At 36.7% G+C, this 9,222-nt stretch overlaps 1 protein-coding gene across 2 annotated transcripts in view; it reads right to left on the reverse strand.

The window, feature by feature from the left end:
* The window catches only part of GPR174 (G protein-coupled receptor 174), a 30,085-nt gene extending 25,549 nt beyond the window's left edge, over positions 1 to 4,536 (reverse strand). Inside the window, exon 1 of one of the 2 annotated variants that reach the window (XM_064362851.1) lies at positions 3,930 to 4,536. The gene's annotated coding sequence lies outside the window, so the exon portion shown is untranslated. The remainder of the gene's footprint in view (positions 1 to 3,929) is intronic. The other variant, XM_012455740.2, reaches the window with a different exon arrangement.
* Between the last annotated feature and the right edge of the window lie 4,686 nt (positions 4,537 to 9,222).

Genomic DNA, 9,222 nt, shown 5'->3' on the forward strand with positions numbered 1-9,222 from the left:
TTAACCCTAATAAGCTTTCAGAAATAGGCTGGGTGCGGTGGCTCACACCTGTAATCCCAGCACTTTGGGAGGCCGAGGTGGGTGGATCACGAGGTCAAAGAGATCGAGACCATCCTGGTCAACATGGTGAAACCCCGTCTCTACTAAAAATACAAAAATTAGCTGAGCATGGTGGCATGTGCCTGTAGTCTCAGCTACTCGGGAGGCTGAGGCAGGAGAATTGCTTGAACCAAGGAGGCAGAGGTTGCGGTGAGCCGAGATCGAGCCATTGCACTCCAGCCTGGGTAACAAGAGCAAAACTCCATCTCAAAAAAAAAAAAAAGAAAAAAAAAAAAGAAATATGTCTTTGGGATAAAGTTCAGGGGCTCATGCATATAGTCCCAGCACTTTGAGAGGCCAAGGTCGGCAGATTGCTTAAGGCCAGGAGTTTCAGACGAGCCTGGGCAACATGGAGAAACCCTGTCTCCACAAAAAAGTACAAAAATTAGCCTTGTGTGGTGGTATGTGACTATAGGCCCAGCTCCTTGGGAGGCTGAGGTAGGAGAGTCATCTGAGCCTGAGGAGATCAAGTCTGCAGTGAGCTATACTCATGCCACTGCATTTCAGTCTAGGTAACAGGGTAAGACCCTGTCTCAAAAAAAAGTCATCAATGTAAAAGAAATATCTGGTAACATGTGATTAGCTTATAAGAAATACTTGAATCTGATCTGCCAAGTAAAGCTGAAAAAACATTTAGCTAAATAATAATAACAATGTTAAAGCCTTTCATGTGTTTCTAAGAATATAGAGAAAACCTTATTTTCTTCCCTAAGTAGTGTGACATTTTGCAAAAGCTTTTTAAAGAAGCAAATATATGTCAGGAAGTAGGAAAGGAGTTGATGGGTTTTTTTGACTTGGTGACAGATATTTGCATTTATTTTAGGTTTCCAGTGACAAGATGCAACTAAGTCTGAATTGGCAGCCCTGCCTCCCACAGTGGGCACAAGTCATGCTTCTGCATGACCCACATAACTGATTCTGGTAATGATTCAAATTGTAGTTTCCTCACTAGATAACTAAATTTAGTGAACTTCTTGACCCATAACCAAGTTTCCAGAGTCTATACAGACTTGATTTGGGCTAATATCTTGCATATCTGATTATTTGTTAGGAACTCTGTCTGCATCTTGCTCCATAGCTGCTGCTAATGCAGTTGTTGCTGCAAAGAAAAGTGATGCCTCTGGAGCATACTCTTTGTTTATCTTCCAAAGACTATACCAGAAGAACCCACTTTAATTTTCAAATATCAGATAGCACTTAGTTATATGACAAACAGTAATAGTCAATCCACTAATTACTGTATCCTTTTCAGGACTCACATACTACCACTTACTGTACATATTTATCTTCCTCACACTCTAACCTTAGTTGATTGACCGCATGTGCCTGTTTATGTCAGATAGAAACCCTAAAATTTTGACTCCTTTCTCAAATCTGGAATCTTCTAGACCTCAGGACCTACTAAATACTCTCTCTTGTCTAATGAATTGGCCATAATGTTGCTCTGACATTCAATACAGCACATAAGCATCCAATATATGTCGTGGTCTGTGTTAATCTTGTATTGCAGCATATAGTATCAATTTGCGTTTTGGGTTTTTTTTTTCATGAGCACAGTAGGAAAAACTCTTTCCTATTCTTGGAAGGAAACAGTGGTAAAGCCCAGAAACTCAAGGCCTGTTACAATATTAGGGCCCTTAGGAGAAGCCTGAAGTGTGCCCCGGTATTGAGAGATTCTTAAATGCTCTCAACGTGAAATCTTTCAGTGTTTCCCAGTGAATAATGCATGTCTTTTAATCCACAAACCTTGATAGTCAACAAGGAGAAATGAACAGAGCACTGGACAAGGTATGAAAAAGCCTGGATTCTACCTTTGTCACTGTCACACACAGAGGTACTTGATCCAGTCACTTCACCTCTATGAGTCTCAATTTTTCCAACTGCACAATGTATGCTATGAATCTACTTTATTTCCCAAAGTATAAAAATCTCAGATGTTTGCCATTGCTCTGAAGTGACAAGAGTTGAATGTTTCTGATAATTTCTTATTCTCGGACTTGGGATCTAGAGACTGATTCTTGAGACCTATAGCATAGAAAGAAGACTTTCGGGGGATCAATGTAATGGGCAGTGGAAGGGGGGCCTTCCATGCCCCTCTTTTATCAGGATTGGGTAGAGATCAGGAAAAGGGATTTACTTCCCTTTCTGGTTCAGTGTAGCTGATTGGTGCCAAAAGTATCTATGAGTGGAATGCAGAAGGTATGCTTTTTTGTCCTCTTCATTTCAGTTACCTAGCACAAAGGGGGATCATGAAGTGCATTCATTCCTAGGTCTCTTCAGGTGAAATTCAGTGAGATATTAAGAGCAATTTATTACCCATTTTGTGTTTATTAATCTTTACATTATTCAGCATCATATTAAACTGGCTCCAACAAAATAGATACACTAGGTAGTTCCTGTCTCATAAAAACATTATTACAAACATATAGCAAAGCAGAGCAGTACATGTATTCACAAGTGCAAAGTACATTATCTGTAACTAAAAGTATATCCCCCTTGGATACAAACTTCTTGGCATATCCAAATGTCTGCCAGTGTGACTGGTATAATCTTGCCCTGAGTGGTAGAACTTTAATCCTCTCTATATGTTCAATGTTTTTTTTTTGTTTTTATACCTGATATGTACAGAAGCTAAAAGAAAAATAAAATACTCTTGCTGAATGACCCAAAGCTCTCTAAAGCATATAGTTCTGCTTATTGAATAAAATTATAACTTTTTCTTTTATGGAAAATTTAAAGCCGTATAAAATAAAATTCATATACATTACTGTTGACAGTAGAGGAAGGAGCAGGAAAGTTATTTGAGATTTAATATTGGGTCATGTTGTACCACATCCCTCCTCATTTCCATCTCTCTCTCAAGCAGGAATTCATGACTTTGTTTCTTTTAGTGTCTGAATGCAGCTCCTAGCAGTTACACATGATTGATAGTGTCATTATACAATTTAAAGTCAAAAGGCACCATCCTAAACATTTTCTCTTGGAGCATGAAAAAAGAAACAACAGGCAAACAAGGAAATAATTGCACTTACATTTTGTCAAAATAAGTCAATTTTGAGTATCAAGAAATGCAAATTAAATTCAAAATGATTTTAACCATTGTTGATTTTTTTAATGTGCTGATTACTTACTATTGTAGATAGAGCTTATCTATGAAAAACAGACCAACTATGCCTGTTATGTTTCTTATTTTCCCTTTCTCTCATTATAAATAAGTTTTCTTAAACGTGTTTGAAAACAGAATGTTTGTATCTATCATTAATTACAACAATTAACTTTTACAGTGAAAATAAGTAACTTACATAAGCTTATAGGAAAATGCATATATGTTAGCTAAGGTCCTGAAATATTATAGCTTTCATTTTTTAAATAATAGCTCATTTTGAAAAGGTCACAAAGTTAACCAGTTTAATTATGCAGAAGATAAAGATAGCACTCCAAAAGAGTAATAGCAACAAGTAGATAAAAATTATCCTGCATCTTCATGTAAGCAACTCTACTTAATACAAAACAGGTTAAATTGCAAATGTTCACAGGAATGTCTTATTCAATATCAATTGAGCTAATCACATTACTAAAAATCTCTCCATGTCAAACTTATATTTTCCCAAGTTTAAAGTTGCCTCTCTCCTCCGGCAGCCCACCACACAATTATTTTTGTTTGTGCAAATACCAAAAAATAACATTTAAGGATGGTCCAAGTTCATTATATCCATAAATGTCCTTAGATTTGACAAGTTGTACAGATCTTGCATGAAGAGTCCAGTTCTAGATATTAAGGGAAAAACACACAGATGAGAGCTAATGATGCATAAATAATTAGAACCTACCATTTTAGTTTCTTTCTGTTTTCTTCAGAAATCTCCAAAATATTCATGTGACGGCCACTCCAACAAGGATGCTGCTGATCTGTACATCAATTTAGGCTCCCTGTTCTGAAAATGACCAATCCAATTCTCCTTCACTAGCAAAAGAAAAAAAAAGAAGGAAGAAGAAAAAGAGAAAGAAAAAGAAAAGAGGAAAGGAGAGGAGAGGAAAGGAAAGGAAAGGAAAGAGGAAAGGAAAGGAAAGGAAGGGAAGGGAGGCAGGAGAGATGGAGGGAAGGAAGAAAATAAATAAAAGTAAAAATAATACAAAATAAAAGAAAGCCAAAAGGAAAATTATGAAAGTAAAAGGAAAAAAAATTATCAGGAATATCTAACCACTATCATGTTGAAAAACATAGTTGTAAGATGTCAGAGTGAATTATGCAAGCCACTCTCTATTTACACTGAGCCTTTCCGTTATCCAGGGGGCAGCCAGTGTGCTCTTTTGCTTTCATTCTCTCCACCTCCCGCCCACCCCTGTTAATGATGCAGGGCTACACTAGAGGCTGTATGTAGAGCCTGCAAAGCTTCACACTTAGGAAAATTAATTCTCCTTTCTATTTCTAGGGCCACAGTGCATTGTCTTCTGTGGTTGCACTCAGCTTTGAGTTCATGATAACACACAGCCTATTTGTCTATGGAGTCCTTCGCTGAAGCTAGGATCCCTCGACTTGCTTCCATAGATAGCGGACCACTATAACCTTAGGGTGATCCTTTCTCACAGCCTCTCACTTGTGTTCAGTTACCAAAGTGAACATTCTCAAGAATGTTCCCTAGAAAGTTCCCAGTAGGAGAGGTCAAGGTGAGCATGATCTTTGCCCAGGGCATTCTTGAATACACAAACCTCTAAAATTCTGACATTGAATTAAATACTCCACTCCTTAAGAGGAATTTGGAGCTATAATCCACTTTCCACTTCCGGTCTACCCATTTCCCATTGCCCTCAGGGTCCGTGTTACCAAGAAGTGCAGGTAAAGCCCCCATTTCCTCTCAAGTGGTTAGGCAGGATCCGATGAAAAGAAGTTGCTTTTCTGTAGCCAAGACCCCTCTGCCACAAGCTCTTGAAGATTGTGTTCCAAGGAGCCCCAGAGTTATAGACCCTTGAGACCAATGCCACACTGTATTAGGCACCTAATGTCCCCCTCCCCCACTCTCCCAAAGATAGATGAACAGGAAGTAGCTGGAGGTAATACCCATGACTTGGGTAATACCTCTAGATCAAAGTAAAGGGACTTTTCACATAGGCCATGGAAGAAAAAAATATGTTATTGCAGGTTCAGCCTCATGCCAAGACATACCTGTGTGGTATGTTATAGGGAATATCTAGAGGGCTCTTCACCTCAAAATATCACCTCCACTATGCCTGAAACACAAGTCCTGTAGGGGCAAGAGTTTCTTTCTTCCTGAAGTCTTGATTTAAAAATTCTCATTCTCCTAGAAATATACTTATTTGAAAACCTTGGTGTGAATGAGTTTAGAACTATAAAAGTAGGAGTACATGTTCAGAACAGAATATAAAGGAAAACTGAACAGATCCAAGGATAGGAAAACTGAACTGCTAAAAGCAAAATAACGATTTTGTCATAAGCTAGCTTTAGTGAGAATTGCTTTGAGCAACTGGAGAAAAATATAAGAGAAAAAAGAGGTTTTGGTGTTTTTGTTTTGTTTTTAGAGACAAATTCTTGCTCTGTCGCCCAGGCTGGAGTGCAATGGCCCAATCTTGTCTCACTGCAACCTCTGCCTCCTTGATTCAAGTAATTCTTATGCCTCAGCCATCTGAATAGCTTGGGGTTACAGGCATATGCCATCACATCCAGCTGATTTTTGTATTTTTAGTAGAGATGGGTTTTTGCCATGTTGACCAGGCTGGTGTTGAACTCCTGGCCTCAAGTGATCCACCCGCCTTAGCCTCCCAAAGGGCTGGGATTACAAGCATGAGCCACTGAGCCCAATCAAAGAGTAAACTAATCTAAATGTGTATTAGACCAGACATACTGACAACAGACAGAAATATATTGCACTGGGATTTTCTTTTGATTCTGTGTTTTGGGCTCTGGTAGATGATGTGGATAATATTATGTTTTTTTGTTTAGAGAAATATTTTTTCTACTTGCTTGAATGTGTCTAGAGTTCACTGTGATGCTCTCTTTCCTCACACAGTCTTAGCTTCATTCAGCAAACATATATTGAATAACTCCTAAGGGTACAGCACTGGATCAAATTCAGCTGAGGAGATAAGAATAAAGGACAGAGTAGCAGAGGCCTGATGGCACAGGAAAGAATGCCATGTCCCAGCTACTCTTTAAAATCCAATTAAGCAGATAAGACATATATATATATATATATATATATATACTGCAATAATATATATAATGCAAATATGTATAATGCAATTGCCCCAAATATAAGGCAAAATGAATGTAATAAGGGCCCAAGAATGTCATATCTAGTGCTGTAAGATTTCACAGAAGACAAGGATCTCAGAGAGCTAGAGTAATGGGTACAATACTATTGTAGAAGTCAGGCAAGTCTTCCAGGAGGAGAAGGGTTTCGGCTGGGCCTATTAAGAACCACAAGATTTTAGTAAGTAAAGAATAAAAATATTATTTGAATTTCTGAAAACCCATAGCTCTTGCCACTTTTTACTGGCTCACCTCTTGATATCCTCACTTTCCACCTGCTTGCTTCCACCAAATAAGCTTTAGGTGTGGGCATGTCTTTCTCCTTTTGTAGAACAAACATCTTTTGAATTTTCAGCCTCAGATAGAACTCTTAGGAGCCAAACTTCATGTGCTTTAAAATAAAACACCCAGTGGTGAAATTTCCTGAGTGATACTGCTCTTATCTTTTCTATTTAGGTCAAGAAACTTGAGGCTGACTAGAACCAAAGAAAACAATCCTATAGGAACTTCTGAACTTTCACTCCCAATTGGTCCAATAATAGCATATCAGAGCTGAGGGGGATATGAGTGATGGTATAGTCTAAGCTCTCATTTTAAAGGTGAAGAAAGTAAGAAACAAGGAACCTGGTTCAAGTCTCACAGTTAATTACTGATAAAGTTTGGATCTGAAATACGGTTTTTTGACTCTTAAGACAATGTTTTTACCAAAATAATTTCTATCTGGCCAATGTCTCATGGCACCTATGAAATAGGTGATTTATTTATAGTTACATTATCTGTAGCAAGGGTTTCTCTTGTTTAGTTACAGAGGCAAGGTCAAATATTAAATGGACTCAAAAACTACACTTCATGGCTCTGCCTATATATACATACATACATACATATATATATATATATATATATATATGATCTAGAAAAAGAAAAAAGAAAAAGGTCAAGCCTTCTTAAATTAAGAATAGAGACCCAGATCATTCTTTTATTCTTTCCCTATAGAGCAACTCTGAAATATAAAATATATTAAAGTGGAAGCAAAGTAAAAGTTTCAGCTCTTAATATAGATTTGAGGAGATAATTTCCTTTAAATGAATGTTTCATTATTATTTAATGTTTACCTTGTGATTCTGAAATTACTAGGTCTCAAGTTGGCTTCTTTGTCATACTATAAATAAAAGATTACATGGAACAGTATAGATTATGATTAATGTAGTTTTTCTAAATGTATTCATACCGTCAGGCCTATGGTTTTAAATACAAGGGATCCTCCCATTCCAATGATTTTTAATATTTTTAATAGTTATGATTTAATCATGACTAAAATTTGTTTAGCATTCTATAATATGTAAAGTGCTTTGTGTCTGGCCATGCACTTGCACAGAATTAACTCATCAACATCAATAAAATATAAAGTGCTGAAATTAAAAGATTAAAAGACATTTTAAAAATCAGTTATTCAAATTACTTTGGGGTGGGAGTTATGAGTTAGAGTACTAATCATATTAATTCCTTGTTTAAGTAAAATATTTTTTTTGGATGACAAAGGTATTTTATGGCCTGAGAGTTGGCAATGTGCCAGGCATTGTGTTTTATATGAATGTGTTTTACAATCATTATTTTATTTATCCATCAAAACAACTCTATATTTTAGGTATAATGTTGATATCATTTTATAGTCGAAAAAACAGGCTCAGAGATATTAAGTAACTTTCCCCAAGTTACACTGCTTTGATAGTCAATAAAATGCTCAGTATGGATTTGGTGTTTTGAAATTAAGGTGTTTTCAAGCCAAAGAATGTTACTGCCAATTCTCAGGTTGTAATGGTAACTTTGGTAAAGTATAATACTGCAACTGAATTTTATTGATCATTATTTTTTTAAATCAGAAAATAAAAGAAGAACTTATTAATATAATTTCAGGGAATGCACAGCATTAATAGAAAAATCCCCAGTCTTGGGATGATGGTGTTATGGCAGCATTAGGGAGATCCTGTAGTTTTCACTACCACAATTTCAAGCAGTTATAGGGTCGACCACTTGCTAAACTCCTTCCTACCTTGCCAGAGTTTTCAGTTCTATCTGCTACCAGTATGTTTTGTTTGTCCTCGGAGGATAGTCTCTGAACTGATTATGGAAAATGGTGGGAAACAGAATTCATTTTGCAGAAATATACTGAGTCTAGGAACAAAGTGAAGGGGAATGGGTGGAAAGTTGTTTCTATACAAGATAAATGCTCCAGTGTCAAATACAAAATGCCACTTTACTCAAGATCATGATTCTTTGCAAAACCAATGTAGTAAATTTTAACTTACTAATTGAATTTCTATTCTTTAGGCATAAGATAAAGGAAGAAATAAATGGTTCAAAATGTAGTGCCCAAAATAAAAATTAATGATGTGACCGTATGTTAGGGCAAGTTTGCGGCCTGAAAGGAACCTAATTTGTTATTGGAAAAATGTCCAGAATACAGTATACTAAAATTTATAGTTTAGATGTGAATGAACACTGGATTTTCCAATCAAACATAGTACTCAGGGGAATCGAGCAAAGGAGTGTTGTTTGGATTTACATACTAAGACAAGAATCCAAACCAGGAGTGGTTTTATTTTTATTGATTTTTTTAAGTCCTTACAATTAGCAACAAGCAGAACTTGGTGATAGGAGATTCAGCTAGGGCCCACAAAAGTCACTTTATACAGCCTGCATTCATGTATGCACATGTGGGCAAAGCCCTATAGAGAAAGAAACAGTCTTATGAATAGACAGAGTGGAAGGTCACCTATCACACACAATAAAATACTCAATGAAAGTGTTATAATGCACAAAAACCCACTCACATATCTGCCACTGGTTTGAAAAAC

The sequence above is a fragment of the Aotus nancymaae genome, unplaced genomic scaffold (genome assembly GCF_030222135.1).
Source record: "Aotus nancymaae isolate 86718 unplaced genomic scaffold, 86718_ANA_hifiasm-v0.15.2.pri h1tg000004l, whole genome shotgun sequence".
Taxonomy (NCBI): domain Eukaryota; kingdom Metazoa; phylum Chordata; class Mammalia; order Primates; family Aotidae; genus Aotus; species Aotus nancymaae.